The 22,181-nt window shown below is 41.4% G+C and overlaps 1 long non-coding RNA gene across 1 annotated transcript; it reads right to left on the reverse strand.

The window, feature by feature from the left end:
* Positions 1-9,524: 9,524 nt before the first annotated feature.
* LOC138149265 (uncharacterized) lies at positions 9,525-20,610 on the reverse strand. Its single transcript, XR_011165270.1, has 3 exons — positions 20,550-20,610; positions 18,695-18,746; positions 9,525-9,866 (listed from the first exon to the last, which is right to left on the reverse strand). It is a non-coding gene; the product is annotated as an uncharacterized lncRNA (long non-coding RNA).
* Positions 20,611-22,181: the final 1,571 nt, after the last annotated feature.

Below are 22,181 nucleotides of genomic sequence, written 5' to 3' on the forward strand. Positions count from 1 at the left end.
GGGAGGTAGCCTGCTTGGACCTAGCTAGGATGGCCAACCAGGAGGGAGCACAGCACAGTGCACAGAGCAATTTACTTGGAGTGGGAAAGACCTTGGATTGGAATTAGATCCTTACTAGCTCTGATGCTGGAAAATCACACAATCTCATGAAACCTCAGTTTTCTCATCTGTAAAATGGGGGTAATGAATTCTTCTCTTGCAGGATTATTGTGAGGTTCATGTAAGAAAATGAAAAATAAATGGAAAAAAAATAAATGAAGGAAGGAATAAAAGTCTTTTGCAGATCTTAAGGTGCTATATATAGATGTTGGCTATCATCACCAGCCTTAAGATGTTAAGCACCTGAAGGATGGGCTAAAGAAAGTGGGAAGGAGGTTGTGAGGTGAAGACCAGGAGAAGATAACTGAGAAATCCAAGAACTGCCTATTTATATCAGTGTCAGGAAACCTGGAGTTTCTGAGTCCTGGCTCAGGCACCAACCGTGTGACCTTGAGCCTGTCATTTCATTTCTATGAGTCTCATCTTCTTCATCTATAAAAGGAAAGAGTTGGACTAAATGAGCTTTCAGGATCCTTCCAGATCTAATGATCTATGAACGTAAGCATTCCCTTATTGGTTCCTCCTGTCCCCACCCCTAAAGGCAGAGGAGGACATTGTAGAGAAAGGAACAGGATAAGGACACCACCCAGGTCACACTGTTGCGTCCAGCACCCAGGCAGAAGGGCTTTGTGACTGCGTGTGGGTCCATGTCCTTGGCCTTGAGCTATTGCAAGACAACTTGATGTGCAGGGAGGGCAGTCCCTTTGGCCCCTGCTCTTTCATCACCCTGGCTTGTGCCAGGACCTGGCTTGCCCACAGCTGGGACTTGGGAATAATTTGCCTCTGATCCATCTTTCCAAACTGAGCATTACACACTTTCGTCTTCCAGCAAGACAAGCTTCGTTGCTGTTCCTTATGCAGAACATTCTATCCCCCACCCCTCTGCCTGCACCTACTCTCCCTTCTGCCCCTCTCCCTCCCCCTCTCAGAGGCCCTTGCTCTTTCCAAGGCTGAGCTCCAGAGCTGCCTCTGACGTGGCTCTTTTTCTGATGTGCACCCAGCCTCTCCAGTTATTAGCACTCTTTCCCTCTTAAATATTATTGGATCACTTTGTACACTTTCTATTTGTTTCCTTGTTCTGTGTACATATTGGTTATTCCCAGGAGAATGTAAGATCTTCGAGAAGAGGGAATGTTTTCACTCTCGGTTTTGTTTTTGTCTCTAGCACATAGTATAATGGCCAGTATTAATAGGTACTTAATAAATGCTATTGAACTGGATTCCATTAATAAGCATATATTGAGTACCTGCTAGGTGCCAAGCACAGGGAATCCAAGCATGAAGAACAAAACAATCCCTATCCTCAAAGAGCTTACATTCTAACAGAGAAGACATAGACAGACACATACTACATATATACTATGTACATACACATATATACTTATATATACTATGTGCCTATACATATATACTCTATGCATACACATACATACATACATGTGTTATTATACACACACACATATACTAATCTACTTAAGTCCAAAGTGGTTAAATATAAGATTGTCTAGGGAAGGAGGAATAAGCAATTGGGGGATTATGAAAGACTTAATGTAGAAGATGACCCTTGAACTACATCGTGAAGGAAGAGAGGATTCTATGAAGGGGAGGGAAGGAAAGCATGAGTATGTTCCAGTCCTGAGGGACAGCTAGAGTAAAGGCACAGAGACGGGAGATAAAGCATCCTGAATGAGGGACAGAGAGGAGGGCAGTTGGCTTACATCAGACAATCTTAACTTTTTTGTGTCATGGACCCTTCTGGCAGCCTAGAGAAACTTTTGGACCCCTTCTTGGTGTAATGTTTTTAAATGCATAAAATTAAATATATATAATCACAAAGGAAATCAATTTTATTGAAATATAGTTATGAAATTTTTAAAAAGAGTTCACAGATCCTACATTAAGAACCCATGACCTAGATTAAAGAGTATAGGATGGGAAGTAATGTCCAGTGAGATTTAAAAGATAAGCTTGGACTGGATTGTAAGGGGCTTTAAAAAACTGTTTCATTTATATTCTACCCTAGAGACAATAGGGAGCCATGGGAGTTTTTGAATAAGAGAGTGACAAGGTTAGATATGTGCTTAAAGAAAACCACATCCTCCATTATATGGAGTCTCTGTTGGAGTGTGGGAGAAGCTTGAGGCCAGGAGAGTAATTAGGATGCTACTGCAAAAATCAAGGCAAAAGGATGAGGGCCAGAATGAAGGTGTTGGCAATGTGAATAGAGAGAAAGGTCAACCCCTTCTGAATCCTCTTCCTCCCAACATAGGAAGACCTTAGGGGCTTCTGGAAAATGACTGAAGGAAGGATTCCTTTGGAGAGAGCTGTAGAATGTACAGATCAGTTTTATCAGAAATCATAACTACTTTCCTATATTAGGATGTGCTGGCTAACTGGCTCTGTGTTAAACTAGGGGGAAGTATGTATGTAGCACCTACTATGTGTTAGATATGATACTAAATTTTTTTAAAGTACAAATATCATATCACTTGATTCTCACAATGACCTTTCAAGATATTACCTCCTTTTTATAGCTGAGGGTGCTGAGGCCAACAGAAGTTAAGTGACTTGCCCAGGATCAAACATCAAATAAGTGTCTGAGGCCAAATTTGAACTGAAATCTTCCTAACTCCAAGATCAGTGCTCTAAGCACTTTGCCACCTGCTGCCTCCATAACTAGAATTTATGCAGTGTCTACTATGTACTAACCACTGTGTTAAGCACTTTACAGATATTCTGTCACTTGATACCGTAGTGAATCCCCATTCTTCCCTTCTCATGAATATCATGATCCTCTTCCTTTTTCCATCCTTGAATCATAGATTTGTTGAGCCGGATCCTCTAATCTATTCCCACCTGGTTCTAGGTAGGGCATGAAGCAATTGCCTCAGGTATAAGCATCTCCAGGAGAAATGCAGCCTTTGTGAGCCAGTCAGTCCAACTCCCAACACGAGCATCAAACAAGACCATGGCTGAGTTAGCAGGGAGTCCAGGAGGGACTCTCTGGTTATTTTGCTCACCTCCTCCATGGCTATGCAAGGCTATTTACTTCTCACCTGCCACCCACCACACATCCTGGTGGTTCTCAGCTCTGGGCCTCTAAGGGACAACCTCTGAGGGAAATGGCATGTTTTTCGTAGCCTGCATGCCTCTTTACCACACTTTTTCTCTCCTGAGTTGAGTGACAGGGGAAAGAAGATAGACAATGGACTTAAAATCACTGAGAATCCCCAGGCTCTGGAACATTCTCTTCAAGAACTGAATGGAAAATCTAATCCCAAGATTGACTTCATAGGGTTGTTCAGAGTGGCCCTAAAAAGAAAGACCTGGACATCCTCCTCCCTCATTATATCATTATCATTTTCAGCTCTTCCCCCACCCCATCTTTCTTTGGCCAAAGCCACCCTATGAATGTCCCCATGCTCCATGGTATTAGTACTGCTCCATTTCAGGCAAGTCATCACACTTCTGATGTTTCTCTTTCCATGACTAGAAGGGTTTTCCATCAAGAACCTAGAGAGCCCCTTTTCCAGACCATAGCTTGTAAACTAGCTAAGCCCATCTGTCTGCTCAATTGCCAGAACCAGGCTGGGGGAGGACAGCATCCTTGTACTCTAAACACAGGGCAGCCCATTTAAAAGTTTCTTCATAGCAGTCTTTGTGGCTTGAGTGGGTGAACTCTTAAAAAAAGACTCCACTGCCCCCTCTTAACCATGATGAAAGCAAGGAGGGGTGATTACTCACTACTCCTACAAGACAAAGAGTATTGGCCCAGAGCTAGGTAGGGGAAGAAGAGTACAAAGACAATGGCCACTAGGAATCTAGATCCTTCATGGATAATGGGCAACCAGAAGAGCTACCTCATAGGCAGAACCATCAAAGCTTGGACCTGAGGGCCATTGAGATGAGGGGTGGGTAGGAGATCGGTCTTCTGCCTAATGTGGCAAAGCATTTGACATAGTCTCTCATTCTATCTTGGCAGACAAGATAGAAAGATGTGGGCTAGAAAATAGTATGGTTAAGTGGAACTAGTCGAATGACCAAACCCAAAGAGTAGTCATTACTCAATGTCATCTTGGAGAGAGATCTCATTAGGGAAAGCCTCAGGGATCCATCTTGTTGTTCAACATTTTTTCCAGTGACTTGAATGAAAGAATGCTTTTTGAATTTGCAAGTGACAAGAAGCTAGGAATGATAAGTAATTGATCAGCCAGTTAACAGGAGCTTATTACATGCCAGACACTGTTCTGGGGGATACAAAGCAAGGGAAGAAAAAAACATTATCCTTGTCTTTAAGAAGCTAAGTTCTAATAGGGAGTAGACAATATGCAAACAACTATGTACACATGAGATATACAGGCTAAATGAGAGATGAACCATTAAGAAGGTACCAGGAGAGGGAGGAATGGGAGTCTGGAAGTGGGTCCAAGAAAAGCCCCTTGCAAAAAGTGGGATTTGAGTTTTGAAGGAAGGCAGGGAAGCCAAGAAGCAGAAGTGAGGAAGAGAGAGCATTCCCAGCATGGGGGACAGTCAGTGAATAAACATGAAGTTGGTAGATGGAGTGTTGTGTGTAAGGAAAAGCAAGAAAGCCAGTGTTGCTGGATCATAGAGTAGGGGAGGGGACCAAGAAAACTGGAAAGGTAGGAAGAGGAAGGCAAACAGAGGATTTTATATTTTTTCCTGGAGACAATAGAGAGCCCTAGGAGTTAATATTGAGTAGGATTTAGGGCAAAATAGTCAGGACTTCATTTTAAGAAAATCGCTTCAGCAGTTGTCCACCAGAATGGAATGTTCTCAAAGATTTTCACCAGCTTGGCCACCTTCTTCTGACAGTGTTTCCACTTAGCAATGTCTCCTACAAAATGGTGCTCAAAAATGACCACCATGCCAAGGCAAAGATTTGAGGCAGAGAGACCAACAAGGAGACTATTGAGCTGATGAATCCATGGTAGTGGTGGTGTCAGAGGAGAGAAGGGGACATATAGGAGAGATGTTATAATGGTAAAAATGGCTGGACTTGGCAACATATTGGATATATGGGGTGTATGTGAGTGAGGAGTTGCGGATGACACTGAGGTTGGGAGTTCGCATAACTGGGAAGATTGTGGTGCCTTTGACAATAATAGGAAGTTTGGAAGAGGAGAATGTTGAAGAAAATGATACTGAATTTAGTTTGGGGCATCTTGAGTCTGGGATGCCTATGGGACATCTAGAAGTAGGTGTCCCATAGGCAGTGGGTGATGTGGGATGGTCAGGAGTGAGGTTAGGGGTGGATAAATATATCTGAGAATTAGCTGCAAAGAGACAATTATTGCACTGAGAGGAGTTGATGAGATCATTAAATGAGACAGTACAGAGGGAGAAGAGAAGAGATCCAAGGACAGGATACTGGAGTCAGGATCCAAAATGGTCTTAACAGGATGGAACAGTGGGTGGAATCTAAGAAGGTAAAATGCAAATCTTAGTTTGTATGTATAGAATGAGGAGCGCATTGCTGGGCAACAGCTTGTGTGAGAAAGATCTGGGTATTTTAGAGTATGACATGATGACCCAAACCCCCAGGTCTTATCCCAAGCTTCATTAAAAAAGACTCAGTGTCCAGAATAAAGGAGGTGATTGTCCTCACAGTCCTAATCCTAGTCAGACCGTGTCTTGGCATGATGGTCATTTCTGAGCACATACTATAGGAGACATTGATAAATGGGAACACAGTCAGAAAAGGGTGGCCAAGCTGGTGAGAAACCTTGAAAACATGCTATTTCAGGATTGCCTGAGGAACAGGTGATGTTGAGCCTTGAAAAGAGAAGACTTGGTGGTGATGATATTCTATCCACCTTCATGACTTATCTGCCATGCCTGGAGAATGTGCTCCCATCTTATCTTCATTTCTTAGAATTCCTACTTCCTTCAAGACTTAGTACAAGTGGATAGAGCCAAGATGGTGGAGTAAAGGCAGGGTCTCACCTGAGCTGTCCCCCAAACCCCTCCAAATGCCTTTAAATAATGACTCTTGGGGAGGCTAGGTGGTGCAGTGAATAGAGCACTGGCCCTGGAGTCAGGAGGACCTAAGTTCAAATCCAGCCTCAGACACTTACCACTTACTAGCTGTGTGACTTTAGGCAAGTCACTTAACCCCAACTGTCCTGCCTTCCCCCTTCCAAAAAAAAAAAAAGCAAAAAAAAATTATGATTCAAGCAAATTCTATAGTGTCAGATACCACAAAAAACCAGAGGGAAATAAATTTCCAACCCAAGCCAACTTGGAAGATCAGCAGGAAAGGTCTGTTACGCCAAGGTGAGAGAGGAGTGCAGTCCAGCACAGACTGTGCCAGCACAGCCCTGAACCCAGAAAATCAGGGGAGCCACTAAATTAGTAGAGGAGTAGCTACTTCTGGAAGTCTCATCCCACATCTTTTAAAAAATTGTCAAAGAAAACTGCCCTGATACTCTAGAATCAGAGGGAAAAAATAGAAATTGAAAGAATCTACCTACTTCCTGAAAGAGATTCCAAAATGAAAATTCTCAGAAATATTATGGCCAAATTCCAGAACTCCCAGGTCATGGAGAAAATATTGCAAGCAGTCAGAAACAATTCAAGTATCATGGAACCACAGTCAGGATAACACAAGACTTAGAAGCTTCTATATTAAAGGATCAGAGGGCTTGGAGCATGACATTCCAGGGAGCAAAGATCTAGGATTACAACCAAGAATCACCTACTCAGCAAAACTCAGTATAATTCTTCAGGGAAAAAAATGGATATTCAATGAAATAGAGGACTTTCAAGCATTCTTGATGAAAAGACCAGAGCTGAATAGAAAATTTGACTTTCAAGCACAAGATTTAAGAGAAGCATAAAAAGGTAAACAGGAAAGGGAAAGCATAAAACACTTTTGAGGAGAAACAGGGTAAATGGAGAGAAATAATAGAATAAACAGAGTGGGGGGGATAGGATAGAGGGAAATACAGTTAGCAATAGTAACTACGAAAGAAAAATTTTGAAGCAAGTTTCTCTGATAAAGTTCTCATTTAAAAAAAATAGAGAACTGAGTCAAATTTATAAAAATAAGAGCCATTCCCTGATTGATAAATAATCAAAAGATATGAATAGTTTTTAGATGAAGTAATCAAAGCTATCTATAGCCATATGGAATGCTCTAACTCAGTACTGATTGGAGAAATTCAAATTAAAATAATTCTGAGGTACTACCTCATACCTATTAGATTGGCTAATAGGACAGAAAAAGAAAATCATAAATGGTGAAGGGAATGGAGGAAAAATGAGACATTAATGCATTGTTGGTGGAGTTGTGAACTGATTCAACCATTCTGCAGAACAATTTGGAACTGTGCCCAAAGGCCTACTCTTAGACTTAGCAATAGCACTACTAGGTCTGTATCCCAAAAGAGATAAAAACAAAAACAAAAAGGAAAGGGACCTGTATGTACAAAAATATTTATAGCAGCTCTTTTCTGGGGGTAAAGAGTTAGAAATTGAGGGGATGTCCATTAATTGGGGAATGACTAAAGAAATTGTGGAATGTGATCATGATGAAATACTATTATGCTATAAGAAAGGATAAGCAGGATGCTCTCATAAAAACATGGAAAGACTTACATGAGCTGATGCAAAGTGAAATATACTGTATACAAAGCAGCAGCAATAGTCTACAATGATCATCTGTGAATGACTTCACAATTCTCAGCAATACAATGATTCAAGACAACTCTGAAGAACTTATGATGAAAAATGCCATTACTTCCCAGAAAAAGAACTAACGGTGTCTGAATGCAGATTGAAGAATACTTTTTTCCTTTATTTTTCTTGAGGGTTTTTTTTTTTTTTGGTCTGTGTTTTCTTTCACAACATGACTATTATGGAAATGTTTTGCATGACTACACATGTATAACCTAAATCGAATTGCTTGTCTTCCCCATGAGGGGGGTGGGGTGGGGAGGAAGGAGAGAATTTGGAACTCAAAAGTTTTAAAAGCGAATGTTAAAAATTGTTTTTACATGTGTCTGGGGAAAAATAAAATACTAAAAAAAAAAGACAGCATAAGTGGCGCCTCCTATGCAAGCCCCTCCTGATTCCTTCAGGGATTAGTGCTTTCCCTATCTCTCTTATGAAAATTAATTTTTATTTACTTCATGCACACACTTTGTTACCATGTTTCCCCGATAATAAGACACTGTCTTATTATTTTTTTTGGACAGAAAAACACCAGAGGGCTTATTTTCAGGGGAGGGCTTATTTTAATGAACATTGACAGCAATTTTAATAAACAGGTAAATGTGAACAAAAAAATGTACCAGCAAGCAAATCATTGGGGAAGAACAGGATGATGCGCTCACTGCTGCAGCTCTGATTGGATGCAGCTCGGAGCGCGGCGTGCGTTTCACGGGGGGGGGGGGGGGGGGAGTGGTCTGGCGGAGGGTGGACTGCGTCGTGGGAGCGGGTGCATACAGAGGGTACCGTAATTGTAGCGCAGGGGATCACCTTCACTACAGTAGCAATCTCAATAGGGCTTATTTTCGGGAGAGGGCTTATTTTAGAGGAATCTTACACAGTAAGGGGAGGGCTTATTTTAGGGATAGGTCTTATTATCGGGGAGACACGGTATTTACTTATCTATGTACATGTTGTATTCCCCCAGTGAAATGGAAATTCCTTGGGCGAAGGGCTGGTTCTGTTTTTGTCTTTGCATCACCAGCACCAAGCATAGTGCCTGGCACATAGTAGGTAACAATAAATGCTTTTTAAATGGAAGTATTTGAAAGGATAAGTCCTGCTGTTTTCCCCCAGAGAACTAGTAGCAATGGGTTGAAGTTCTAAAAGGCAGATTTAGACTTAATATTAAGAAAAACTTCCTAACCCCAAATGGAATAGAGAGCCTTGGGATGTAGTGGGTTGCCCTTAACTGGAGGTCTTTAAGCAGAGATTTGTTCACGATGATGTAAAGGGGGTTGGTCAGATAAGAGTTGAACTAGATGGCCTCTGAAGACAGCGTCCTCTCCCTCATCTCTGCTGGCAGTCTGGTAACAAAGGAGTTAGGGTATTGGACTCAGAGTCAGGAAGAACTACATTCAAATCCAGTCTCATATACCTACTAGTTGTGTGACTCTGGTCAAGTCACTTAACCTGTCTCATCCTCAGTTCCCTTTCTGAAAAAGAGGATAATAATAGTACCTCCCAGGTACTATTTATCGTAAAGATAAAATGAGGCTATTTCTAAAGAACTTTGAAAAGCTATATAAATGCTAGATTATAAACCATGCAAACCCTTTGAACTAGCTATACCACTACTAGGCTTGTATCCTAAAGAAATCAAAGAAAGAGGAATAAAGGTCTATATGCACAAAAATATTTTTAAAAATTTTTTGGTGTTTATTAATTTGTTTGTTTACTTTTAGTTTATAGGATTCAATTCCACAATTCCTTGAGTTTCAAATTTTCTCCCCTTCCCTCCCCCACACCCATGGCAGCATACAATCAAGCATAGGATCTGCAAATAGTTTCACATTAGACATTAGTCAGGTTGTAAAGAAGGATTGTATCAGATGGAATGAACAATAGGAACAAGGAAACAAAACCAAACAAGAAAAAGACCGAGAGCAGGTAGTTTGCTTCAATCTGGATTCAAACTCAGTTCTTTCTCTGGGTGTAGACATCTGTCTCCATCAGGAGTCTTTTGGAGTTGTCTTATAACCCTGCATTGCTGAGAACAGTCCAGTCTATCAAAGTTGGTCGTCACACATACGTTGTGTCTGTAATTTGCACAAAAATATTTTGGCAGTTCTTTAAATCGTGGTAAAAAATTTCAAACTGAAGGGCTATCTTCCCATTTTGGGGCAGCTTGGTTGCACAGTGGTTAGAGTACCTGGCCTGGAGTCAGGAAGACCTGAGTTCAAATGTAGCCTCAGACACTTATTAGTTGTGTGACCCTGGGCAAGTCACCTAACCCCGTTTGCCTCATTTTTCTCATCTGTAAAATGAGTTGGAGAAGGAAATGGCAAATCTATGCAGTATCTCTGCCAAGAAAACCCTAAATGGGGTCACAAAGAATTAGACACAACTGAAATGTCAAAAGCATTTTATGAATATCAATATGATCATGGGATTTCATTATTAATATGGTCCATTATATTTATTGTTTTCCTAATATTGAACCAATTTTGCATTTCTGGTAAAAAAAATAGTACTTGGTCATAATGTAGAGCCTTTTTATATATTGCTACAGATTTTTTCCTAATATTTTATATAAAAATTTTGTGTCAATATTCATTAGCAATGTTAGTTTGTTGTTTTCTTTCTCTATTTTACCTCTACCTAGTTTCAGCATCAAAACCATATTTGTATTATAGAAAAGATTTGGTAGGATGCCTTTTTTTTCTTATTTTGGCAAATAGTTTGTGTAATATTAGAATTAATTATTTCTTGAGTATTTGATAAAATTAACTTGTAACTCTATCTAAGCCTGCTTTTTTTTTCTTTTGGAATTCATTTATAGTTTCTTCAATTTCTTTTTCTGAGATTGGGTTATTCACCTTTTCTACTTTGGGAGATATTGATCCATTTTATTTAATTTGTCAATATTGTTGGCAAATCATTGGGCAAAATAATTTCCAAATAGAAAATAATTATTTTCTTTAAATTAAAATAAGTATTTTTAAAAAGATAGCCATGTGACCTTGGGCAAGTCACTTAACTCCAACTGCCCTCCAAAAAATAATGCTTTATTCATTGTATTCAATTTTTCTTTTTAAGTTTTTCATGCTGGCAATTTAGTTTTTTCATTTTTAAAGCTTTAATGGGAATATCTAATGATTAATCAATCTCATTTTTTCCTCTCCACCTCCACCCCCCCCCCCAAAAAAAAAAAAAAAACTCCAGCCCTGGTTTTATTTATTAATTCAGTGGTTTGGGCTTTACTTCCTTCTGATTTTGCTAGCTTCTTCTTTGATTTTTTAGAATTTCTACTTTGGTGCTTAGTTGGAATTTTAAACTTTGTCATTTTTCTAGGTTTCCTTTTCCTTTTTTAGTTTCATGCTTAATTTCTTGATCTGTTCCTTCTTATTTTGTTTATGAAAATGTTTAGAGATATATAATATTCCCATCATGACCGCTTTGGCTGCATCTCAAAAGTTGTTGAGAGGTAATTTCATTTTTGTCATTCTTTGACAAATTTTTTTTTTGTTTCTTTGACTTGTTCTTTGACCCATGAATCTTTAGGATTAAGTTATTTAGTCTTGAATTAATTTTTAATTTTTGATTACTCTGAAGAGTGGATAGGACACTGAATTTGGTGTCAGGAAGACTAGGGTCCAAAATCTGCCTTAGACTTTTACTAGCTGCATAATCCTGGGCAAATCACTTAGCTTCTATGTGTCTCAGTCTTATCACTGGTAAATGAGGGGGAGTGAATTCAATGGTCTCTAAATCTATGATCTTATTAATATAACTTTATTACATTGTGGTTAATAAAGGATGTTTTTAATATTTCTGCTTTTCTTTGTGAGGTATTTATGCCTAATACATGATCAATTTTTGTAAATATGCTATGCCAAACTAGGAAATATGTCTGCTCCTTTCCATTTCTATTCAATAATCATCAATCTCTGTCATTATCAAACTTTTCTAAAATTCTTCTCATGTCCTTAATTTCTTTCTTGCTTATCTTTCAGTTAAATTTTTCTAGGTCTGAGAGGGGATTCATTGAGATATAGTTTTATGTCCATTTCTTCCTATAAACTGGTTAACTTTTCCCTTAAGTATTTAGATGCTATAACATTTGGTTCTTATATGTTGAGTGTTGATATTAATTCATTTTCTATTGCACGTTTAAGTGTAATGTAATTCCTGTTTATCACTTTAAAACAAATCTATTTTTGTTGTTACTTTCTCTGAAATTTTGATTGTTAACCCTGAAGTTTTTAGTTCATCTGGAGCATAACAAATTTTGCCCTAGCTCTAGCCCTTCATACTTCAATACTTTCTCTATGGATATTTGCACTATTTTTTTTCTTTGACCTGGAAGCTCTGGATTTTAGCTTGGGAATTTTCATTTTAGAATTTCTTTCAGAAGGTGATTGGTGGATTATTTATATTTCATTTTTGTCTCCCCCTGCCCCTCACCCTGAACAAAGTATTTTTATTATTGCATCTCTCAAGGAATTTTCTATTATCTTCACATGACCATGGGTGACACATTAGTGGAATAAAGCCTTTTAAGAAGACCTTTATCTTCCAAATAAAAATTTCAAATAAAGAACAAAAGCCAGAAGCAGAGTTGAATCTTGTAATCTTTGCATTTTTCAATCAAACTTGTAATTGTAAGGATATGATCTGCTGTAGAATATTTGTTGTCAATATCTGCTTATTCTCTGCATGTTTTTAAAGTCAAAGAAGCCTTCAATACATGTGTAAATTATTCTTATGAAAATGCTTATAGAAATGGAAAAGTAGACAGATGCCTTACTCCACAGAGGTATCTTCTTAGTTACTTTTAAAAATAGTAATAACTATTCTTTTCCCTCTAATTGTTTGGTATCTTCCCCTCTTACAAATGTATTGAGATTCAATCCTTCATTCCCCTCAGAATCTTAGCTGCTCTTCCCATTAAAAAAAAGTTTTAGTTCCATTTTAACTTCCTCATTTAGTATACTAAGAACTGTGATAATAGATACCAAATGGGTGGTTTCCACTGTCATTGATGGAGAAAATGATTTGCTGTAAATATCCTGGCAGTTCTGTGTCTGTCTCTATGTCACTGTGTCTTTATCTTTCTCTCTTTGTCTCTGTCTGTCTGTTGGACTGTCCCTCTCCTCCCCTCCCCCCCTCTCTTTTCTTCTCCTCTCCTCTCCTCAGGAGGGGCTGACCAGTCCATTGCACTAGAGGTAACCTCTTAGGATCCTGTGATCCAGATATCCCCTGATCCTTGCCCTACTTGTTCAGGCTCCACAGGTCTCTGAGCCCTGGCTCAGGTATCCTTGACCACGAACTGTCTTGGTTTCCATCTCCCTACACCCAGCACACACCATCAGACTCTAAGTCTCTTTGGCTCATCCTTGGTTTCTGCACTGGAAGGCTTCCATGTGCTATGCTACTGGTCTAGCTTCTTCTGCATGAACCCTTTCCCAGTGGCCACAGGCATGTTGTAGGGGTTTGGACTGGCATGGAATGTAATGTAGTTTTCCCTTGAATTTCTTCATAATTTCTCAGTCTAGCACTCTTTAAAAAAAAACACCAAACTTTAACGTGTGTGCGCAAATGCGCACGCGTGTGTGTGTGTGTGTGTGTGTGTGTGTGTGTGTGTGTGAGAGAGAGAGAGAGAAGTTGGGGGGGAGGGCAGGCGGAGAGAGTGAGAGCACAAACATGATGGTCTGGTATTTTGCAACTCTAAAGAGACATTTGTGCAGGGGCCACATCCACATCCTGGGCTATACTCTCCCTGAGGGTTGGAACTTGTCTTACCCAAATGTAGTGTCTTCTCCAGACTCCAGCATGGTGATATGCACACAGGAGGTATTTAATGAGCCTTTATTGTATTGAATATCAATGATGATAATTATAATGGTAACAGTGAGGTTCAGAAGTTCATAGATTTAGAGCTGGAAGGTACATCAGAGATTATTAACCTTGATCCCCTCATTTTACAGATAAGGAAACTGAAGCTCAAAGAGTATAAGTGAATTGATCAAAGACACAGGAAGTAACAGAGTCAGGATTTGGACCTAGGTCTTCTGAGTCCAAAACCCTCTGCCCTTTCTACTGAACCACATTATCCTTGTTTGTAGTCAGGAGCATGTGTGATCAGCTAATGGTGCAGGCATGGATATGAGGGATGGGAAAGGTACAAGTAGGTATCAAGATGGGAGGTGGGTTGGGAAATGGTCAATGTTGGCTGGAAGTATAATTAAAGTTAGTGAGAGGGGTGGGGGATTAACCACAATATAGTTTGGAGTCAAGGAAGGGATGGGTAGGGTTGACCTGGAGTGTTATTGGAGTTGATGAGAGAGGATACTTCAGTTTGGGACCATGGTGGAGAGGGAATGTTTAAGGCAGGCTGAGGTTGTGATCAGGGTGGGGTTGGTGGGGACCAGAGTATGTTCCAGGTCGGAGTCATGAGGAGGGATGGTCAAGGTTGACTGTGGGTATGATCAGAATTGGTTGGGGAATGAGATTATAAACTGGAGTCATGGAAAGAGACAGCAGTAAGATCAGAACTGGAGGGGGGTTTCACACCATATTAGACCATGGCTGTGAGGACTAAATGGTCAGGGCTGGCTAAGAGTGATATCAGAACTGGGGGGGAGGGGCTGATTTTCACACCAGATTAGAACCATGGTGGGGGAGAAATGGTCAGGGGTGCCTGGGAGTGAAACTAGAATTCTTGGGGCGGGGGAGGGGGGTCACATGGCTGGAGTCATGAGAGGTGGGATAGTCAGTCTTAGCTGAGGGAACAGAGCAGTAGGGAGGGGTCAGGTGGTAATGGTCATGGGTCAGTGGAAAACCATTCCAGTTCCGTTTTTTCTCCACCTCAAGCCCAGTGGTTCCTCTCTTCTCCACCGCTGCCTCTGGGGCATACTTGTTCTTCCTCCTTTGTGTGCATGTTCTAACCCCAGGGAAGTTCATCTGCCTCATGTAAGGGCAGAACTAAGGGAAGTGGAAGAGGGGAAGGGAAGGAAAAAGAGAGAGCTGCTTTAACCCTTCCCCCTCTTCACCTGTCCCCCAGGACCTGAGGTATGAAGCTGGAAGGGGACTTCGAAGTCATTGAATCCATCCTGGACATTCTGCCTGACCTTCCTTTCATGGGCCGCCACTTTTGCTATGGTTACGCAGACCATTTCTTCCTACCCCACCCCTAGCAATTTTAGCCTCCTTGTTAGGAGGGGCTGCCACAGGTCCAGGAGCTTTGCCCCCACAATGTGGGGCACTACGGCTTCTGCCAGAACCTCTCCCTATGTGTTTAGTAGATGAAGGGAAGGACTGTGTATGTTGGGGGTGGGGGAACCTCGGACCTTTTCCCTCCAGCCTCTCAGGACTTAACCTACTCTGTGAAGCTGGATACCCAACTTTATCAGATGAAGAGATCAAGACTGAGAGAGAGGAAGCCACGGGCTCACAGTTACAGAGACGTGGTTGAGCCAGGAAATGGACTGCTTCTCCCCACCACCAGTAAATGCCCTTATGCCTTTCGTTATGGGTGATGTCAGCATTTACTTCATATCCCCAATCTTTGTTGCTGTCATTTTTAAGTCCTGTCCAAACTCTCTATGACCTCATTTGGGGTTTTCTTGGCAGAGATACTAGAACAGTTTGCCATTTTCTTCTCCAGCTCATTTTCACAGATGAGGAAACTGAGGCAAACAGGGTTAAGTGATTTGCCCAGAGTTTTACAGCTAGTAAGTCAGATTTGAACTCAGGAAGAAGTCTCCCTAACTCTGGGCCTGGTACTCTATCCACCCTGCCACCTAGCTGCCCCCTATAACCCCCTATCATTTATATAATTTGTGGCCTCAATAGCTCAGCTTACTCCCAGAGGACAAGGAAGGACCCTGATGTCTTAAGTCATTTCATACAGGGCCTAGCATTGCTACTACACAGCCAACTGGAATGGAGCCAGTCCTTTTGATGGTGGTAGCAATAATAGAAACCACTAGTACTGTTACCAATATTAATAAGAATAGCAGTTTGATGGAACAGTGGGACCTGCAGTGAGGAAAACATGAATTAAAATCAGGCCTTAGACACTAGTTGTGTGACCCTGGACAAGTCACTTAACTTCTGTTTGCCTCAGTTTCCTCATATGTAAAATGGGGATAACAGCACCTACTTTCTAGGGTTGTCATGAGAATAAAATACAACACTTTGCAGACCTTTAAGCCTTTTAAAGTGTTAGCTAGCCAGCTAGTAATAGTAATAGCAGCAGCAGCAGTAGCTGCTGTAGTAGTAGCGACACATTTAGATTGTATTTTACTATTTAAAAAGCATTCCCAAAACAACAACAACAAGCCATGTAAGGTAGGTTGTACAAGTATTGTTCTACCCAAAACACAGAGGAGAAAGCTAAGGCAGAGAAGGTAAGTGATTTGCCTCCCTCCCTCTCCAGTTCTACAAGTTGGAATGCTCTCCCTCCTCCCCTCTACCTCTTAGAATTCCTAATTCATCTCCACTTCTGTCTGAAGAAAGTCAGTGGTCAAGACTGTGGTCATGTTTTAATCACCCTGGCACATGATACCTCCTTTCTCTTCCTCGTGGAAGATTAATACTTGCCTTATTCAATTCAATTCAACAAACATTCATTAAATGCCAATTGGATGTAAGGGAAATTAAATAAGAGAAAATAACCCTGTCCTCAAGGAGCTTACAGTCTAGTAGGACAAATTAGGCAAATACACAAACTGTAACTGCAATTTACCTTTGGACAAAGTGTGTCTGAAGTATAGGGCAAATATAAAAGTGTAGGGAGGATCAGAGAATCACAGCTGAAAGAGTCCACACAGGCCATCTAGTTCAACCCCCTCAATTTACATATGAGCAAACTGAGGCACAGAGAAGTTAAATGACCTGTCCAAGGTCACACAGTAGAGGCTCAATTTGAACAAAGGTCATCTGATTTCAGAGTCAATGTGACTACCACTTTCAGGTTTGTACAGGGGAGGAAAAGACAAGGTAGGGATTCATGGCCCAGCTGGCACCTGAGATGGACCTTGAAGAAAGAGAAGTATTTAAATATCTGGAGGGAGGCCCCTGTACGGATGCAAAGGGCAGGAGATGGCATTATGAAACTGGGTGGTAGCTGGCAGTTTGGTTTGGTTAGAGTTCATAGAGTTCATAAAGGGAAGTAATGGAAAACAAAACTGGAAAGGGAGGTTAGCTCTAGGGAGGCTTGAGGAGATGGTAGTTTATTACAGGCGACTGGGAGCCACTGCAGGTCTGCCCTCCAAGCTGAGGCAGATGAGACACATGGAAGGTGGAAAGAATAACAATAGTAATAACTCCCATTGTCATGCCACTTTAAAGTTTACATATTTTCCTTACAACACCATGGTAAAGAAGGTAGTATAAATATTATTATTCCCATTTGGAAAATGAGGGGGCTGAGGCCAGGCTGGATGAGTTAACTGCTGAAGCCAGGGTCGAGTGTCAGGAGATATGGGTTCTGGTCCTAGCTCTGTCAATAATTGACAGAATAATCTTGGGTAAATTACTTCCCTCTGTGAACAAAGTTTCCCATCCACGGGCACAGATGCTCCATCTCCCCACCTCCTCTGCTAGAGCCGCTGAATGTGGACCCTGAGAGACAGAGAGCACAGAGATTGCTTGCCTAGGTCCGTCGACAAAGACCTGGAGACCCAGACTGATCCCAGCAAATGGTATGGGAGAAGGAGCAGGGCATAAGGCCAGGGGTCAGGCAGAGGAGGAGAAGTTGGAAGAAGCCAAGTCTGCATTTCCATCTTTAAACTAATAGAAGACAAGTCTATATTTCCATCATTAAAGGGAGATATGACAGTGCCAAACCACATGAGAATGAACCCTGCAAGAAGGAAGTGTCTGCCCTGTCTCTGAGCTCTTCCCTGTCTGAATTTCCCTGTGCCAGGATGATAATACTGTTTTTCTGTTTCTAAAAGCCTGAGGCCAAATTTCCCCTCTGGTGCTGCCCAGGTTAATTGTACTCTTTAGTAAGGTCTGAGAAACCAGCCTCAATGTCTTTTAACTTCCTTCTTTGTCTAGGATTATTCCTTTGGGCAACTGTCGTCTAGGTAGCCTCCTGACCCAGCAGTGAGAATGGAAACCAGGATTCTCTAGCCCTCTCCCTCTTTTGCCTAGCCCTTTGAGATTCCTTTGATTTGATTTCCTCATCTAAAAAACAGGTATAATGATACTTGTACCACCTACTCCCCAGCAGACTTGTGAAGGTATCTTTCCTTTTCTAAGTGATGCTAATGAGGAGTGTAATGAAAGGAGCTAATGTACTCTCTCGAAATTCCCAGGGTGGCCTGTGGTTGGGCTTAAGGTTGGGTCTTGGCATCTTTGGAAGGTCCTGATGCCTAATCCTCATTGATTGGCCAACACTGATTGGCCTTCTTTGAGAATGAAGGACAAACATCAGCCAGCAATGGCTAATTGATTATAATCAAACCAACAAGCATTTCCTAAGGACCTACTATGTGCCAAGACCTGTACTAGGCACTAGTGAGGCAAAGACAAAGTGAAACAGTGCCTGACCTCAAGGGGCTTACATTCCCTGAGAGATCTCCCCAATTCTCCTGGTCCAGCCTGGATAAACCCCTTCTTTCCTTCAGTTCACCTGAGGCACAGACATATTTGTATGTACCTAGGGCAGTAGAGCTGAGAAATGTGACTCTTCCAGAGTACCAGCAGCAGAGGTGGAGAGGGGCCCCATCCTAACAGCCTTGGGGTGCAAGCCTGTTAGGGACCGGGTAAGGAAAATAATCATAATTCATGTTTCTAGGAAGCTTTAAGATTTACAGAGGACTTTCTTCACACCATATCGTCATGGTGAAGTGGGAAAAAATGCTCTTTTGAGTCAGAAGACTTAGGTTACTATCTCAGTTCTGTCTCTTCTTACCTGTATGACCTAGGGCCACTGACTTCACCACTCTGGGTCTCATTGACCTCATCTGTAGAATGAGAGGGTTGGATTAGATTTTTCCTTTAGTTAGAAGGGACCCTTTTCATCTCTTGTTTAACAAATGAGGGAGCAGAGAGAGGTTCAGATGTGTTAAGGAACTTCCCCAGGGTCACACAGCTAGTAAGTATCTGAGACCAGGTCTTCTTGACTCCCGGACTGGAGCTGTATCCACTGTGCTACCTAGCTTCCCACAAAGAGGGATGGGGAGCAATAAGCAAGGGAAAGGATACAAAGAGAAAAGGAAGGGAAGGGAAAGAAAGCCCACGATGTGCCATGTTAAGTGATTTACAAATATCTCATTTGATCCTCAAAATAACCTTGGGCAGTAGATTCTATTATTACTCTCATTTTACAGTTGAGGAAACTGAGACAGACAGAGGTTAGTTGACTTGCTCAGGGTCACACAGCTAGGAAGTGTCTGAGGTTGAATTTGAACTTAGGTCTACACACTGCCCAGAGATCTATACACTGCCACCTACCCGAAAGACAGACAGACAGATAGAGAATGAATCAGCATAGATGTTTTCATTCTTTCTGCTATGTGTATATCTAGAAGAGAAAGGAGGAAAATACCTAGCCTAGTGCCAGGATTTGTTCAATCATGTTTTCAGGTAATATCTGAATCTGTCTCTTAGAAGTTCTTCTAAATTCTTGGAATGATCTTGGGATCTTGATTGCAAATGCAGTTGGTTTATTGATCAGCATTGAAATGGGAAGCTCTGGGTTTGAATCTCATATCTACTTTCACATGTACAACCTTGGGCAAGTCACAATGTCTCTGAGCTTTGATTTCTGTAAAGCAATGGAAAGGTTGAATTATGTGACCCATTTGGGATTTTTCCAACTCTGATTTATGATCCTATAATCTTATGATTCCTGACTCTTCTCCTTTCATCTCTCTCTCCCCCAGTGATAGAGTTTTCCATCAAAGACTCCCACATTTAAGACTTGAATTTAGATAGAGCAATTTAGAGTACCTTTGAATTCATCTAGCTCAACCCCATCAATTTACACTTAATAAATGCTCTATTGAATCAAATCACTTTGGAGATGGGTTTGGAGGTCCTTGCTGAGAAGCTAGAGCAAGCTAAGCTTCCTTGCCTGGCCAAGGGACAACCTGGGTAAGACTTAAATTTGTAGCTCTCATACATAGACTTCCAGAAACCCCTTGGTGATCTCATTCCTGACTCACTTCCTCTATATCCTTCCGCAATTCTGGGCTACGCAGGTCATCCTGTTCTATTGTAAGTTCTTCAGGAAGAATGAATGCCCCTTCTCCTGGTCTGTCCCTCTTCTTAGGGGGCTACTCCATGAAAGGGAGGAAAAAGTCCACACAGTGTTACCAAGAAGTAGCTAGTTAGGGCCTTCTGTTCCCCATGGCTATGGGGCAGCCTAAGGTCAGATTCTGAGATGGATAGTTTTCTTTTAACTCTGTCCCCATTCATTTAAGCATCCCTACCCCCATAGCCCTCAGTTGCCCAGGAGAACCCTACACACCTCTGTGCTCTTCTGTACCTTCATAGGAACTGAATTACAGAGTTAGGAGTCCTGGAGACCATGCAGACCAGAGAGGTCAAACATTCCATTGTAGGCAGCTCAAGAGTGCCACCAAGTCTGATGAAAGTGTAATTGGGAAATATTGAACAGAACAAATAAAAATACAGTAGAACATAGATGGTATTGCTGTGTGATTTTCTTAGTCAATATACAACCACAGGGATACTTATGTATAATTCAGTGGCCCCAGTTCTAGTTAAGTTCAGTATGGTGATCTAGGCCCCCAAGTTCTTACCTAGAGTCTGTGGACTCTCAAGGGGTCTGTGCATAGATTTCAAAGGTATCTGCAAACTTGGAAGGGAAAAAAATTACATCTTAATTTTCATAAACCTCTAACTGAACTTAGAATTTTCTTCAATTATAAATGCAGGTTACTCTGAGAAATGTCCATAGGTTTCAACACACTGCCTCTCTCTCTCTCTCTCTCTCTCTCTCTCTCTCTCTCTCTCTCTCTCTCTCTCTCACACACACACACACACATACACACACACACACACACACACACACACACACACAAAGATCCTATGCTATAGAGCAATTGACTAATTTTACAAGGGAGGAGACTGAGGCCCAGATTGGTGCAGTGATTTGCCCAATGTCCAGAATGATTGCTTTTTCCTTATAATTATGCATCTGCTAATTAGGGACAGAGATGAGACTGGAAGCTAGAATTTCAGGATACAAATTCAGGGTTCTTTCTGCTATACTTTGTTGTTCAGCCATTTTCAGTCATGTCTGAACTCTTTTTGGGATTTTCTCAGCAAAGATACTGGAACGGTTTCCCATTTCCTTCTCCAGTTTATTTTACCTAAGAGGAAACTGAAGTAAGCAAGGTTAAGTGACTTGCTCAGGGTCACACAGCTACTAAGTGTCTGAAGCCAAATTTGATTTCCTAATTCCAGGCTACCACCCTGTCCACTAAGCCTTCTAGTTGCCCTCTGCTATACTTAACTGCCCCCTATCCTAGGCAGGGATCTACACTCTGTTTTTTACCCCTGCTTCCATCCAGATTTATATGACTTAAGCCCCATTCTCTCCCAGCTCTGCTGTTTTCCCAATTAACAATTAGCTAATCTATTATGAATACCCTTCTGCAAATGTATTTATGGAAGAAAAGCAGACAGCGTGGTCGTCTGGGAGGAGCACTGGACTGAGAATCAGGCCAGCTCTAATGACCTTGGACAGGTCATATCACTTCTCCTGCCCCAATTATTAGCTGTGAATAAGCCTCTATGGTTGATTGAATTAATTAATTTAGTGATTTTACTTTATGCCCCTGGAATCCAGACGTCTTGACCTCAGTCTGCAAATGTGTACAAGCTAGCTCTAAATTACTACTGCTGAATCTTTTGCTTTCTTTTTATAGCAGGCTTGCCTCCATGGCACAGTTCCTATGAGCAGCTGGGCTGGCTTCATAGAGAAAGGGTCTCCCAGTTATCTCCAGGAAGAAAAAGAGCTGCTTTGTAAGGGGGTCAGATTAGTGTTTGAGTTCTTGTAGAACACTCATTCTAGAATTGGAAAGGACCTCGGAAACCACTGAGTCCAAACCCCTCGTTTTACAGACGAGGAAACTGAGGCCCACGGAGGTTGACTTGACCAAGATCACAATGACAATAAGCATTCGCGGCAGGATTTGAACCCAAATCTAGCATTCTTTCCACTGCTTCATCTAGAAAATGACTTGGGGGCGGGGAGGGAGAGGATCAGTGAGGCTCCTTTCTGCTCCTGCTTCTGTGTTGACTTAAGGCTTTCGAGGTCTTGTAAGTGTTGTTATTCTCACAATGGCCCTGTCAGTATTGTTATCTCCATTTCAGAGATGAGGAAACCAAGTTTCTGAGAAAACAAGTGATGTGTTCATGGTCACACA

Source organism: Petaurus breviceps, unplaced genomic scaffold, assembly GCF_028583685.1.
Source record: "Petaurus breviceps papuanus isolate PSGF00001 unplaced genomic scaffold, PetGlider_PUasm1.0 90845, whole genome shotgun sequence".
NCBI classification, from domain to species: domain Eukaryota; kingdom Metazoa; phylum Chordata; class Mammalia; order Diprotodontia; family Petauridae; genus Petaurus; species Petaurus breviceps.